Source organism: Natator depressus, chromosome 7 (genome assembly GCF_965152275.1).
Source record: "Natator depressus isolate rNatDep1 chromosome 7, rNatDep2.hap1, whole genome shotgun sequence".
NCBI classification, from domain to species: domain Eukaryota; kingdom Metazoa; phylum Chordata; order Testudines; family Cheloniidae; genus Natator; species Natator depressus.
The window spans coordinates 61,384,980-61,400,966 of record NC_134240.1 but is presented as its reverse complement, the minus strand read 5'-3'; the positions used below and the strand labels follow the sequence as shown (position 1 = coordinate 61,400,966).

Below are 15,987 nucleotides of genomic sequence, written 5' to 3'. Positions count from 1 at the left end.
CAGTAAGTGGAGACAAGCCCTAATGTTGATATCCATGTACAAGAATACATGTGACTGATGGATAAAAATCTGCAGGATTGTTGCTCAGTATTGGTGAGACGCAGAGGAATTCCTTTTGAGTCAATTCACTAATAGTTAATGTAATTTCATAATAATTTTGTCCTTTCATCCAAGGATCTCAAAGTACTTAAAAGCTATTAGTTAATTAAGATTCACCGGACCTCTCTGAGGTAGGATAATGTTATCTCCACTTTAGAGTTGGGTAAACAGAGGCGCAGAGAAATTAAAACTACCATGTTCAAACATTGGGTGCCTAAATCAGGCCAGTTTTATTTAGGTGCTAAATCCAGATTTAGGCACCTAAATAAAACTGGCCTGATTTTTCAGAGATGCTGAACATCCTGACTCCCACCAGTGTCAATGGGAGTTGCCCAGGGCCATCCGAGGGTAAAATTCACCCAGATGAATTGGACCAACAAAAGGCTTTGTACACTAAAGATCCATAGTAGAGCTGTAAGTGCATCAGAAGCCATGGAGCAGACAGCCACATCGGCAAGCTTTTGGATCCCCTTATGCCTCTGAAGAGTTCTCTTTGCTGGGGCCCTGTGTGTGTTGTCATAGAGGATTAGCTTTGGGAGGAGGGATCAGAGGTTCTGCAATTACCAGGTTTCAGCAACTAAGACACTGCAAAAGTGTTGCAGGCCACTGTTCTTGATTTATGGGATTGGGTGGCTGTACTTCAGCTTGGTTACTGGGGTGTTAAGTAGATGCAGCAAATTTCACCCTATGAAAGGAGCCAGCATGCTTGCATCTATCGTTTACACTGGGCTACACATTATGAGAAGTAGATATATTTTACTTCCCATTTCAGGATACTGAAAGACAGATATTAAAAAAAATACTATATTGCTTGTACTATGAAGATGTTAGAATATGGAAAAATTTTCAAGAACATACTGATCAATATTTAAGGAAAAAACCCTCAAAAACATAAGTTGGACATTTGCAAAAAAAATTGAGTGTAATTTAATTTTGAAAAGGAAGAGAATTATGTTTTCCCTCATATTTTCACCAGGTTGCTCCCATTTACACATAGCCCTGGTCTACACTAGGAGTTGAGGTTGAATTTAGCAGCGTTAAATCGATTTAACCCTGCACCTGTCCACACGACGAAGCCCTTTTTTTTGACTTAAAGGGCTCTTAAAATTGATTTCCTTACTCCACCCTCGACAAGGGGATTAGCGCTTAAATCGGCCTTGCCAGGTCAAATTTGGGGTACTGTGGACGCAATTAGACGGTATTGGCCTCCGGGAGCTATCCCAGAGTGCTCTACTGTGACCGCTCTGGACAGCACTCTCAACTCAGATGCACTGGCCAGGTAGACAGGAAAAGGCCCGCAAACTTTTGAATTTCAATTTCCTGTTTGAATGGTCACCTGAAGCGTGCCATGCTGGCCAGAGCTCATCAGCAGAGGTGACCATGATGGAGTCCCAGAATCGCAAAAGAGCTCCAGCATGGACCAAACGGGAGGTATGGGATCTGATCGCTGTATGGGAAGAGGAATCCGCGCTATCAGAACTCCGTTCCAGTTTTTGAAATGCCAAAACATTTGTCAAAATCTTCCAGGGCATGAAGGACAGAGGCCATAACAGGGACCCGAAGCAATGCCGTGTGAAACTTAAGGAGCTGAGGCAAGCCTACCAGAAAACCAGAGAGGCAAACGGCCGCTGCGGGTCAGAACCCCAAACATGCCGCTTCTATGATGAGCTGCATGCCATTTTAGGGGGTTCAGCCACCACTACCCCAGCCGTGTTGTTTGACTCCTTCAATGGAGATGGAGGCAACACGGAAGCAGGTTTTGGGGACGAGGAAGATGATGATGATGAAGTTGTAGATAGCTCACAGCAAGCAAGCGGAGAAACCGGTTTTCCCGACAGCCAGGAACTGTTGCTCACCCTGGACCTGGAGCCAGTACCCCCTGAACCCACCCAAGGCTGCCTCCCGGACCCGCCAGGCGGAGAAGGGACCTCTGGTGAGTGTACCTTTTAAAATACTATACATGGTTTAAAAGCAAGCATGTTTAATGATTAATTTGCCCTGGCATTCGTGGCTCTCCTGGATGTACTCCCAAAGCCGTTGCAAAAGGTTTCTGGGGAGGGCAGGCTTATTCCACCCACCATGGTAGGACACTTTACCACACCAGGCCAGTAGCACGTACTCGGGAATCATTATAGAACAAAGCATTGCAGTGTATGTTTGCTGGCATTCAAACAACATCCATTCTTTATCTCTCTGTGTTATCCTCAGGAGAGTGACATCATTCATGGTCACCTGGTTGAAATAGGGTGCTTTTCTTAAGGGAACATTCAGAGGTGCCTGTTCCTGCTGGGCTGTTTGCCTATGGCTGAACAGAAATGTACCCCACTGTTAGCCACGGGGAGGGATGAGGGGCTAGCCACGTGGTGGGGGGAGGCAAAATGCGACCTTGTAACGAAAGCACATGTGCTGTGTATATAATGTTAACAGCAAGGTTTACGATGAAAGAGTGTACCCATTGTTCTAGAAAATGTGTCTTTTTAAATACCACTGTCTCTTTTTTTTTTCTCCACTAGCTGCGTGTGTTTCAAGGATCACAGGATCTTCTCCTTCCCAGAGGCTAGTGAAGATTAGAAGGCGAAAAAAATGCACTCGTGATGAAATGTTCTCTGAGCTCATGCTGTCCTCTCACACTGACAGAGCACAGACGAATGCGTGGAGGCAGACAATGTCAGAGTGCAGGAAAGCACAAAATGACCGGGAGGAGAGGTGGCGGGCTGAAGAGAGTAAGTGGCAGGCTGAAGACAGGGCTGAAGTTGAAAGGTGGCAGCAGCATGATGAGAGGAGGCAGGATTCAATGCTGAGGCTGCTGGAGGATCAAACCAATATGCTCCAGCGTATGGTTGAGCTGCAGGAAAGGCAGCAGGAGCACAGACCACTGCTACAGCCCGTGTAACCAACCGCCCTCCTCCCCAAGTTCCATAGCCTCCTCACCCAGACGCCCAAGAACGCGGTGGGGGGGCCTCCGGCCACCGAGCCACTCCACCCCAGAGGATTGCCCAAGCAACAGAAGGCTGGCATTCAATAAGTTTTAAAGTTTTAAACTTTTAAAGTGCTGTGTGGCCTTGTCCTTCCCTCCTCCACCACCCCTCCTGGTGCTTCTCTCCTCCACCATCCCGCCTGGGCTACCTTGGTAGTTATCCCCCTATTTGTGTGATGAATGAATAAAGAATGCATGAATGTGAAGCAACAATGACTTTATTGCCTCTGCAAGTGGTGATTGAAGGGAAGAGGGGAGGGTGGTTAGCTTACAGGGAAGTAGAGTGAACCAAGGGGCGGGGGGTTTCATCAAGGAGAAACAAATAGAACTTTCACACCGTAGCCTGTCCAGTCATGAAACTGGTTTTCAAAGCTTCTCTGATGTGCACCGTGCCCTCCTGTGCTCTTCGAACCGCCCTGGTGTCTGGCTGTGTGTAACCAGCAGCCAGGCGATTTGCCTCAACCTCCCACCCCGCCATAAACATCTCCCCCTTACTCTCACAGATATTGTGGAGCGCACAGCAAGCAGTAATAACAGTGGGGATATTGGTTTCGCTGAGGTCTAACCGAGTCAGTAAACTGCACCAGCGCGCTTTTAAACGTCCAAATGCACATTCTACCACCATTCTGCACTTGCTCAGCCTGTAGTTGAACAGCTCCTGACTACTGTCCAGGCTGCCTGTGTATGGCTTCATGAGCCATGGCATTAAGGGGTAGGCTGGGTCCCCAAGGATACCTATAGGCGTTTCAACATCCCCAACGGTTATTTTCTGGTCTGGGAATAAAGTTCCTTCTTGCAGCTTTTGAAACAGACCAGAGCTCCTGAAGATGCGAGCGTCATGTACCTTTCCTGGCCATCCCACGTTGATGTTGGTGAAATGTCCCTTGTGATCCACCAGTGCTTGCAGCACTATTGAAAAGTACCCCTTGCGGTTTATGTACTCGTCGGCTTGGTGCTCCAGTGCCAAGATAGGGATATGGGTTCCGTCTATGGCCCCACCACAGTTAGGGAATCCCATTGCAGCAAAGCCATCCACTAAGACCTGCACATTTCCCAGGGTCACTACCCTTGATATCAGCAGATCTTTGATTGCGTTGGCTACTTGCATCACAGCAGCCCCCACAGTAGATTTGCCCACTCCAAATTGATTCCCAACTGACAGGTAGCTGTCTGGCGTTGCAAGCTTCCACAGGGCTATTGCCACTCGCTTCTCAACTGTGAGGGCTGCTCTCATCTTGGTATTCTTGCGCTTCAGGGCAGGGTACAGCAAGTCACAAAGTTCCATGAAAGTGCCCTTACGCATGCGAAAGTTTCACAGCCACTGGGAATCGTCCCAGACCCGCAACACTATGCGGTCCCACCAGTCTGTGCTTGTTTCCCGAGCCCAGAATCGGCGTTCCACCACATGAACCTGCCCCATTAGCACCATGATGCCCACACTGCCAGGGCCCGTGCTTTGAGAGAAGTCTGTGTCCATGTCCTCATCATTCACATCACCATGCTGACGTTGCCTACTCGCCCGGTATCGCTTTGCCAGGTTCTGGTGCTGCATATACTGCTGGATAATGCGTGTGGTGTTTAATGTGCTCCTAATTGCCAAAGTGATCTGAGCGGGCTCCATGCTTGCCGTGGTATGGTGTCTGCACAGAAAAAAGGCGCGGAACAATTGTCTGCCGTTGCCCTGACGGAGGGAGGGGCGACTGACGACATGGCTTACAGGGTTGGCTTACAGGGAATTAAAATCAACAAAGGGGGTGGCTTTGCGAGAAACTGAATGGCCCCCTCAAGGATAGAACTCAAAACCTTAAGGATAGAACTCAAAACTGGGTTTAGCAGGCCATTGATTTCACAGAGGGAGGGAGGGAGGGAGGAGAAAATGAATACAAAACAAATCTGATCTATTTCTTGTTTTGATCCATTTCATCTATCTTTATACATCTTGCTGGCAGCAGACTGTGCAGTACGACTGCTAGCCATCGTCAACACCTGGGTGCTCGGCAGAAGATGGTGCAGTATGACGACTAGCCATCATCTTCTGCTAGCTGCAGGTTAAAAGACAGTGCACTGCCGGTAGGACTCAACCGGCACAAGACGAAACAAGGGAAATGACCTGGCTGAGTCACTCCCATGTTTGCCCAGGCGCCCGGTTAAAAGAGCACCCAGGACTACGTCGATGACAGCTACCAGTCATATTGCACTGTCTGCTGCCAAAAGGCAATAAACTGCTGCCGTGTAGCAACGCATTACCACGTCTGCCAGCACCCAGGAGACATACGGTGACGGTTAGCTGGGCAGGCTCCATGCTTGCTCTGGTATGGCGTCTGCACAGGTAACTCAAGAAAAGGCAAAACAATTGTCTGCCCTTGCTTTCACGGAGGGAGGGAGGGAACGGGGGCCTGACGATATGTACCCAGAACCACCCGTGACAATGTTTTAGCCACATCAGGCACTGGGATTTCTACCCAGAATTCAAATGGGCGGCGGAGACTGCGGGAACTGTGGGATAGCCACCCACAGTGCAACGCTCCGGAAGTCAACGATTGCCTCGGTACTGTGGACACACTCCGCCAACTACATGCACTTAGAGCATTTTTGTGGGGACACACACAATCAACTGTATAAAAACGCTTTCTACAAAACCGACGTCTATAAATTCGACCTAATTTCGTAGTGTAGACATACCCATAGCTTCATTTTCCCATTGGTTATGTGCAGACCTCCACCATGAGACTTGCAAGTTTCCTCAGCTACACCTCAATTTCAGAGTGGAGAATACAGAAATCACATAATTTAAATGAGGCCATGTTAGACGACAGTTTCGTTTATGTTACATGATAATCTGAGAAACACAGGTCGTCAGGAGAGGCAGAAATGGGCCCAAGGCATTTCTGTTTTATTTGAGCATGACTGAGACTGAACAGAGAAGGCGTGAGCCCTTGGTCACTACAGAGCACTCTTGAAGGAGCTTTTTCTTCGGGAAGATTTTACATTTAATTTTATAAATATGATCAGTGCATCAGAGAAAGACTTCCCCAGCACATGACTAATTTTTTATTCATTAGACTTCATTCTCTTGGACAAAGTTCAGGAAGAAGAGAGAAAAATTTGAGTGACCCTATATTAGTGCCTTTAAATACCTAATTTCTACCTGGAGATTTTAATTTCTCCTAGTTTTGTTTAGAAGCTAGATCTAGGGTTTTTAATTACTATTTTTGTTGCTCTCATTCTGTATTTATAAATTCTCTGTTGCCTTTAATTAAGATCTCTCTAGACTGATTTTTTTTTAACAGAATGGGAGTTTGCTTATTAAGTGGATTCTCCTAGGCTTTCACAGCTTTTATATATCTATTAGAAGATGCGAGTGCAGTGTGGGCTGAGATTTGTGCTAATCTCAAAGGGCCAAATTCTGCTCTCAGATATACCCAATAAAAATCAGGAGCAACTCCATTATCTTTGGTGGAAATACTCTACATTTACACCATGGTAACTAAGAGCAGAATCTGGTGCAAAATGAAGGAGGTTTTTTTCACCCTAAATTAGTTGTTTATTGTTCTTTTGATAATTAAATACACAAAACTATGATCCTTTTGGAATCACCTAATTAGTATCAAAATGATATTACTTAATTACGGCTGTAAACTGAATGTATAGGATTTACTCAGTTCAAAATAATTACACATACAGTTTAATGTAAATTATGCAACACTATAAATTTAGTTTATAAATTATTTCCTACATAGTGAACAGGACTCATTATGATGCAGTTATTATAACAATAGTTTTGACAGACAGTTTCTAGCAAGAGCACTTGAATCGTATGTTTGCATAGCAAGCTCTTTAAAGCATGGCTGTAGGATATAGGCACTCATAAAGGTAACACAACAGGATTTATAGTGCACGCACCACTGTCATTTACAGTAAAACCTGAAGCTATAAAAACAGGCTGCTTGACAAAACCACAATAATCAAGTTAGAAGGCATAAATTAAAAATCTCCATCCTCCACATTTACAGAACCGTGTCGAGTTTGTACCATAGCCTGTCACTTTTACTCACTCTTCCTTCAAGGTTTTACTACCATACTATTAGCTGCATCCTACAGTTTTATATTTAAAAAATAAATAAAAAAAAAAAAATCTTTTTAACCCTTTGATCATGTATTTTGAGCTTTAAAAACACCCCAAAATCACAACTTCCATGAGCATATTAAAGAAAGCTCGAGTTGTGACCATTCTAGCAAAAATGATAAAAATAAATACAACTATTTTTGGATTACAGACCCTGTTCTGTTGCAACTACTAGTTATTCTGAATGAAAAGGAAAAAAGACAGGAAACAAAGTCTGCTGTTTAAAGCAGAATATTACTTCATGGAGAGCTACAGGGCCAAATTTTCTGTTTTCATACCTGTGGAAGGAAATAGAACATGTCACTTACACCTTGAGATGAGGAAAGGATGGTGGAAAAAGACAATTATGTGTTGCTTTTTAATCCATCCATCATAGAGGATGTATTTGATGATTATTTATGCACAGTATCTAATTTTAAAAAACAACTGAAATGAACTCTGAATCTTTGAATTTAAATATGTCAAACACACACTTTAGACTAATAAAAACTATCCTTTAGGGTATGGAAACAAAATGAACTATCAAATTGCCAAGTTTACATTTGCACACAGTTGTCATCCAACCCTGTTCATAATTTGACTCACCTTTCTTTTTCTAACATATTTCTTTTCACCTTTCTTTGCCACCAGTTGAATTCTACTGACTGCAGAGACAACTACTGTCGACTCTGCATTCATCTGTAGGTTTCCCTGCAGCTGAATGTAGCCTACATTTTGAGCATATATTTTGGATTTTTATGCCAACAAAAACTTTGAAGACTTTTTTCTTTTTCCATATAAAAAGCAAATGCAACAGGAGCCTGCTACTCACTGTGAGCAGTAACTTAGGGCTAGTACAAGGTGCCGAGGAAAGAACAAGGCTTCTTGGAAACAGGATAAGTTTAGACCATTTTTCTGCTGAGTGAACTTGTTGGACCTGATCTTTGACCTTGTATTACTTTACTCCTCCATTCACCAGCTTCCTTTTTCTGATTTTATTGGTTAAACAGTTGTTTCGCTTTCAGTGGAATGCAGGACGAAACAGGAAGAGGAGTACTTCCCCCCTCTCTACCCTTTTATGGGCAGGCCTCTTGTCACCTGGCTAACCAATTCCAGCATTTGTAAGAAGCATAGGGAATTTCACCAATGACAGCCTTTCTAACAAAACAGGGCTGCCATCTGTCACTGTTGTGCCATCTAGGGGTGTGGTTCCAATCTCTGGCCATTGCCTTGCAATCTGGGTTTAAGAAGCCAACTTCTTTCCCCCTCTTTACTGTACTCTTTACTCTCTAATAGATTTTAATTGCTATACCAGTTTCCTCCAAGTCATTTGGGGCCACAGCCTCACTTGCTTTCATTTTCTATCCCCTATCCTAAAAACCTGCCCCACAATCTATAGATTTCTAGTACAAATGTTTGACACTTTTTGTTTCATGTTTCCAAATTTTGGGTGCACACACAGGGACTCCTTAATGGCTTCCCCCTCTCTTTCCCACCTTTATTAAATCTTAAATAAAAATCCTTGCATGATTGTTGAAGTTTCTAAGATGCCCAGGCTAATAGGACATCCAAGAAACAATCTTCATGCACCAGCTAGAAAAATGTCAATGTAAGAGACACATAAATACTTCCATCCCACAAGCCAAGGAACATTAAAAGAGAACTGCACTATTAATGCAACTGACGTGTTTAAGTGCTCACAGATGGAAGTTCATATTTGTGTAGTGATTAACAGTGAGCAATAGGTATTGTAATCTAGCCTACTATATTTACATAATTATTGATGAACATGCTGTTGATAAACAATGCAAGCATTCGGATATTAAATTTCTTACAATTAAGTGACTAAGAAAGCTGTTTATCGCCTTCCCCTATACCCTCCGTTAATAAAATCGACATTGCAGATGTTCATGTATGCTGCATTGATGTTTAATGATGCATGATGCTCTAGGTGGTTCCCATAACCTTGCTTTGTCTACTATGAGCTGCCTCGATTGATATGATAATAGAGAAAAGAGGTCTGAAACAAGCTGGGCTGTACTGGCACAATTTGCATAACCTTTAAATTTGCCATTCTTTGATAGCCAACTGCTCCTAAAAATTCTTGTCCAGTTGTCACTGACAACAATACATTGTACAAACACTATTCTGAAACTTGCGAGGTGGGGGGGAAGGCATGGAGGAGGAGATATTGCTTGTGGCACTTGTTTTATTCCATCAGAAAAGGTACTTATCAAATTTCTAAAGCCAACAATTTGGAATGGAGTTCTGCAGTTTCATCCTGTGATCAATTGCTATTAGCCACAATGCATGGCCCAGCATAAATGCAGGTTCACAGTGCAATATCACAATGTCAGATTTTAAGTGCTACAAATATTTGGCTTCACAGAACATCTTTTTGCTGCCCTCCCCCAGTTAATGGGCAGTGAACAAAGCGAAAAACATCAAGTCAAGTAAACTCAACATGAATATGTCTGTGAACTTTAAATCTCATCAGGATGTCTGGATGTATCTTTTTAAAACAATCAGTATTATTATATTGTTATATCACCTTGCATGTATGGCCATAAAACTAACTGTATACAAACAGTTGTTTGCAGTGTTGTCATAGTCGTGTTTGTCCCAGGTATCTGAGACACAAGGTGGGTGAGGTAATTGTTTTTATTGGACCAACTTCTATTGCTGAAATCAAGAGACAGTATGTGTTAATTACTTATGCTAAATAATCTGTTCCACCTTGTATTTAGCTGTGACACTGTGAATACCTTTCCCAGACCTGAAGAAAAGTTCTGTGGAGCTCGAAAACTTGTCTCTTTCACAAACAGAAGTTGCTTCAATAAAAAGATATTACCTCACCCACCTTGTCTCTTGTCCTTCTTATTTAACAGATCTGCTTACTTTACTGACACAAATAAGTCTTTATTTTACTCCTCTTAGCAATGTAGAATGCACACAGATAGGAGAGAGTGAGCAAGAATCTACTTTGGTTCACAAAGGATCAACCAAAGTGTTAATTATCAACTTCAGATTCTTCTCCTTGTGGTATTCATGTGTACACCTAAATTGTACTTTAAATATACCACATCAGTTTCAAGGTTATTGATGATGCTGCGTGAACAACAAAGGTCAGAGTTTGATTTCCAAATACTGGAGTTAAAGTCATTCCCACTCTTTTATTTGAAAACAAGAAAATTTACTATTGAAACTTTTAAGTCACACTAACCACAGAATCTCACCAGTCCACTTTTAGATAATTTTCACTTTGTAGAGTGAACCCTCACTTGACTATTTTTATATTCATGCCAGCTCCTAGGTATGTTGGTGCCCTATACAAATAATTATCTCTAGACTCCTGACCCAAAAATCAGTCAAGCAGGTCCCCTCCAACTATTTACTTTCTCTATTTCCTCCATCTTTTTCATTTTTTTCTACCAGCCACCCATCTCTGTCTTGTCCTTCCTAGCACTAAGAATCCATTGTCTGTCTGGTCACCCTCCTCCCACAGCCTATACCTCCTGGGAACGGCCTCTCCAGTACAGAAACATCTGATCAGATGGCTACTTCCTGCAGTGGGTTTCCTCCGAGAGTCACAGACATGCCCCCTACCCACACATCCTTATTTTGTACAATAATTTTATGGTGACTATTTGAGCTTGTGAAGATTAGAGGACTGACAATGTAAGTTCTGTCATCTACAGCAAAAGCACGACACAGGTAGCTACAATTTGAACTTTCCTACAATGCTCACTCAACTATAATCACAAGATGGGAACTTAAGTCTCTAAATTGGAGTCTGTAGGGCAACTTCCAGCAGAGACGGCTGTTCTAACTCCTTTGTGATGATTTGTTATGAAGTGATCTGCTATCAAATATAACAAGGCTAAGACTTCCAAAATTCTGGAAAAAAGACTCCTCTACATAAAATGTGCTCCCAAGGTGCCACTGGTCTAAGTGTCCAGTTCTCTCTCCACCTCATTTGTAAGAGACTACAAAGCATATACCCTAAGGTAAAATGTGTTACCAAGCCTTTGAATATATAGAAAGTTCTCTACTGATGAACTTGCAGGTGAATATGAGAAGTGAATCAGAGGATGCAGACAAGGTACAATACATACAAAGATGAATGCAGCAGTTGCAGTAATTAAGTATAAATGAACATTTTGTTGTAAGTTCTTTACCACCATAAACAATCCCCACTAAAGTTAATGGGATTTCCATTGATGTCAATGAAGTTTTCAAAGAATTTCATATTTTTTGCATGTATTCCAGCCTACACTTCAAACTTCAATAGCATGCTGCTAGACCCTGCCCCCTAACATCTACAGGCAGCCAAGAAAAAACGAGCAAAAGGTGTCAGTCACCTTATTCCAAAAAGAACTTAGAAAATGCATAGTATAATGTCACATAATGTCATTGTGGAAAGTGTAATACCCTTACTTAACTGAAGAGTGGTCAAGGCTGCAGTAGTTATTTGCGATGTTACCAACAATACTAGAGTACCAGATCCATAAGATTTGTAAAAATCTAATTTGCCATCCTCCCAAAAGGTTTTTAACTTTGAGCTCGAGAACGCAGTGCTTCATGATGTGTTCAGACTCATGTCTTCTAACACATCTAAGCCCACCCAGACAACGGATTTACTCACTGATACTAGAGTTATAAGTTCAAATTGGCCTTGATCTTGGGCAGTATGACATTATCAGAAAGCCATTAATGGTCTGAAACTGAAACACAAGCTCATTAATAAAAGCAAAACCATACAAAGGTTAAAAAAGGAAGTTTTATTAAAAGTATTGATCATGACCTAGGGCACCACAGACATTGATCTTTCTGCATCCCCACAAGAAAAAATGTTAAAGCCAACTTATTATTATGATCTATTATGAAACTTGCTGAAGTAGTTGGCTCTTTAATCCCATACAATGAAAAAAATAATCACACATAATTAGGGTAAAACTAAAATAGATTTCTAAAAAATCTGTAGTAGAATTTAGGTAATAAGCATGACATCAGATTAATCTCACAAAATAATCACCAGATTAATTTATGTGACATAAAACTGGATACCATACCAGAGGTTTTCATTTGTTGCTTGAGCTATGATTTGAACCCAAAGGTTGGGAGGTGAAAGACTAGTGCACTATAACTCTCTTAATCACCTGCCCTGTGTATCACCTTATTAAACGGCATTGGCTGTTCAAAGAGAAACAAGCTGTATCAAACGCTGAATGTTACAGCAGAATAAAATATGCATATGAATTATTAGAACACCGAATTTAAATTTTGAAATACACATTTAATGAAAAGTTTATAAAAGAATTATTGTGCATTGCATATGTATCAAATAAATATTTTCTTCTGAATAAAGATTTTATGCAGGCATACAGGAAAGCTATGACTGAGGCGCACGTACATACTTGCCCTAAGCCAAAGACAAGGTGAAGAACCATTCAGCTGAACTCTATTGGGCAGTGCCCTTCTGATTCATGTAGATTGTCTCTCCCTATTAACAGTCTTTTCAAATAAACTTTGCAATTACTGTGTTAAGTTTTTACAGGAAAGATAGATAAGCTCCAGAATGATCTCTATGGATCTTTCAACCACAAGAGCTGTGGGTTCCTGATGTGCTATCCCCTCAATTGAATTCATGTTGGTTCATTTTGAGGATGTCTAAAGGGAGTTGGTTGGCAGTGGTTGACAATTGTGTCGTCAGTAATGTTATTGATCTATTATACAATTTGAAAACTGGCACTCTTCAAAGATCTATCCCGGCCACCATATTGTTCAGTTATAAGCTGAGCTGGCAGTGGCGCTTATAGCTACTTTAACAGGTCTTTCCATTATAAGACCTTGTTTTCAGTTGCTCATAACTTTGCCAAACTTTAAGCACCCAGGCTGCAATTTTTCATACCAGGAGTCTGTTTCAGCAAAAACAGCTCAAACATTTCCAAGAACAAGGTTAAGAAACAGTATGCTGTTTTGCCAATTTCAAAAAATTCTGACAACCATTTCCCTTAGAAACTTTTGTGTCCCCATGCTTTGGAGCAGGGAATTACTATTTGGCAAGGGATTTTGCCCTAGGGTCAGACAGATGCTTTTTGCTATTCCTATGAAAATCCATCCCAATTTGGGAAAGTTTTAAGCCCCTGAAATCCATTTCAGTATTACCGATCTCAAGAGCTCAAACATGAATTAAGCCTCAGAAAATCATGAAATTCATGAGTTCTTTTTAAAAAATACAGTTTTATAGTTGCCTTCTGGTTTCTGACACTTTGGAGTACACTTGAATCATGTTTTCAAGCTTTTCTCTGCAACCACCTAGGCTAGGGCATTACTTTTTTAAAAAAATGAAAGCTGAGATTCCCCCCTAATCACATGCCTCTAGGTGCTGGGGCTTTACAGACAAACACTAAATATCACAAGACATGATAAAATCATGAGAATTGGCAACACTGCCTTTTGCATGTGTTCAGGTAAAAGTTTATTAGAGATGGCAGCGAATTTCTTTGAAGATATTGTCTGCACTGAACATGCTCCAGCCCAGGGCTTCAGGGGTTTAACAGGATTTTCCCTGCAATTGCTCTTCCCGCTTCTTGGGGACACTATGGCACCAGACACCAGAACTGGGAGAAGACTGCCCCACCTCAACTTCCGTTCCTTCCCATGAAGGAGCCTAGGCAGCATGGACGATGCAGCAGTAGGAGAATGCAGCCAAACTCAAATGTAGAGTGGTGAGGAACAGAAGGGTGGTAGACAGGGGCAAGCTAGGGGATGGACGGGGTAGAGGGAGGTATGCTAGCAGGAACACGCTGGGACAGGGGCAGAAGTGGAGGAAAAGGGCAGAAAGGTCTTTAATCACTAGAGGACACTTCCCGCAAGAACCAGGAATAGAACTCAGGTTTCCTAAATCCCAATATTCCGCTGATGTCTAGCAAATAGTTGTGAAACCCACTGGCCAAGAGCATGTCTTATCCCCCTCTAATGGCAGGATTACATAGAGGATAACATCATATTAATGCTACCAGTTGCTCTGTAGCTCTAAATGTTCCAACCCCGATTAACCAGTGTGAAGGTCAATGTGATTCCATTTGATGGAATTCCTGTTTTTTTTTCAGTTTGCTTAAAAACATAGAAAATTATGTACAAAAAAATCCTACATTGAAATAACATTATGGTTGCTAATTCAGGAACTCAAAAGTTAGGAAATGCCAGAAATAAAGTGTCCTGTGCACTGATTGAGGCAAGTGTCCTGTGGAAAAAAATAGTAGGTAATCATGTAATTAAAATCTGTATTGTAATACATATGCACAAGTTGCAAGGTTGCAATTAATTGAGGCATTTCATAACTTTTGATTTTGCACATTTTGAATTATTTTAAAATGGCCTTTTATTAAAAAATATCATATTACAGAGTAAGACTTTGAGGGGATCATTTCTATGCTGAAGATACACCACTCTAAACCTCTTGGCCCTGTATCTTTCAGCTTTGATCTTTGGCTTGCAGGCATGCCTATACAATATTGTCAGCTGCATATGTTCCTCTCAATCTTGTGAACATGGAGCAGTAGCAGTAATTAAGTACAAATGAACATTTTGTTGTAAGTTCTTTACCACCATAAACAATCCCCACTAAAGTTAATGGGATTTCCATTGACGTCAATGAAGTTTTCAAAGAATTTCATATTTTTTGCATGTATTCAAGCTTACACTTCAAATTCAATAGCATGCTGCTAGTCCCTGTCCCCTAATATCTACAGGCAGCCTAGAAAAAATAAGCAAAAGGTGTCAGTCACCTTATTCCAAAAAGGGATTGTAAATAAGAGGAGGATTATTCCTCCATGTCCCAACTAGTAAAGAATAATTTGTTTTGAAGTAATAAGCCAGGTTAAGAATCTTGGGATCATTTTCAACCATACCTCTTCTGTGGAAAGCAACATGTACAATGTGCACAGGCTCTACCCTTATATTTTCCGTGATGGTCTCACAACAGCAGTGCATATCTTTATAACTACAAAGTTTTGATGGGTAACTGTGTTCTGATGCCTGTCTTTTAGGAAACTCATCACTTCCACTTGGGCAAGAGAGCATGCCACTGCTGTGGTGGGCCTCTGGTGTGCAACTTGTCCCCTCTTGACATTCATTTCAGTTCACCTGCTCTTATTATTTTTATATTGGACCTCCAAAAGTCTCTGATATCTACTACGGAAATGATACAGTTGAGCATTAACAGGTATGGTTCTGGTGATTATTTTATTATGGTACAATATTTGACTTACTATATCTAAATGAAATTTGTATGTGGGAAACAACTTTAAGCGTTACTTGGAGTAATTCATGAGAAGAAACACTATCCAGTGGAGTAAGAATGGGTGCTAACTCTCAGCTTTGCCGTAGACCTTCTGTGTTGACTCTGAGCAAGTTACTCAAGTGGAGTTTTACTCTGAGTAGTGACTATAAAAATGGTGTTTGTGGAATCCCATGTTTATCGTCTCTCACTGATTGCAAAAAATTTACTCAGTTTAAAAGGGTACTTTTCCCTAAATACCAGCCCTGCAAATTCACCCTAGGATCTGAAAGTCAAAGTAGATTTAATTGAGGGCCTTTTAGGTTCCTTATTACGAGTGATGATTAAGGCTATGATTTAGTCACAGAGGTCACGGCAGTCACGGATTCTGTGACTTTACCGGAGCTCTGTGACTTCACGGCTTCAGGAGGTGGAGGTGGGACTATGCGCCCCTGCCCTGTAACTGGGGCTGGCTGGAACCAGGACCCTGCAGCGCCAGCCCCGCAGCTTCTTCCAGGGCTG

At 41.7% G+C, this 15,987-nt stretch overlaps 1 protein-coding gene and 1 pseudogene across 5 annotated transcripts in view; one reads left to right on the top strand and one right to left on the bottom strand.

Moving 5' to 3' along the window:
* Positions 1 to 15,987, bottom strand: part of ADK (adenosine kinase) — a 568,464-nt gene that overhangs the window by 44,555 nt on the left and 507,922 nt on the right. The gene's annotated exons all lie outside the window — the stretch shown is intronic.
* LOC141991278 (uncharacterized) lies at positions 1,480 to 14,749 on the top strand (annotated as a pseudogene).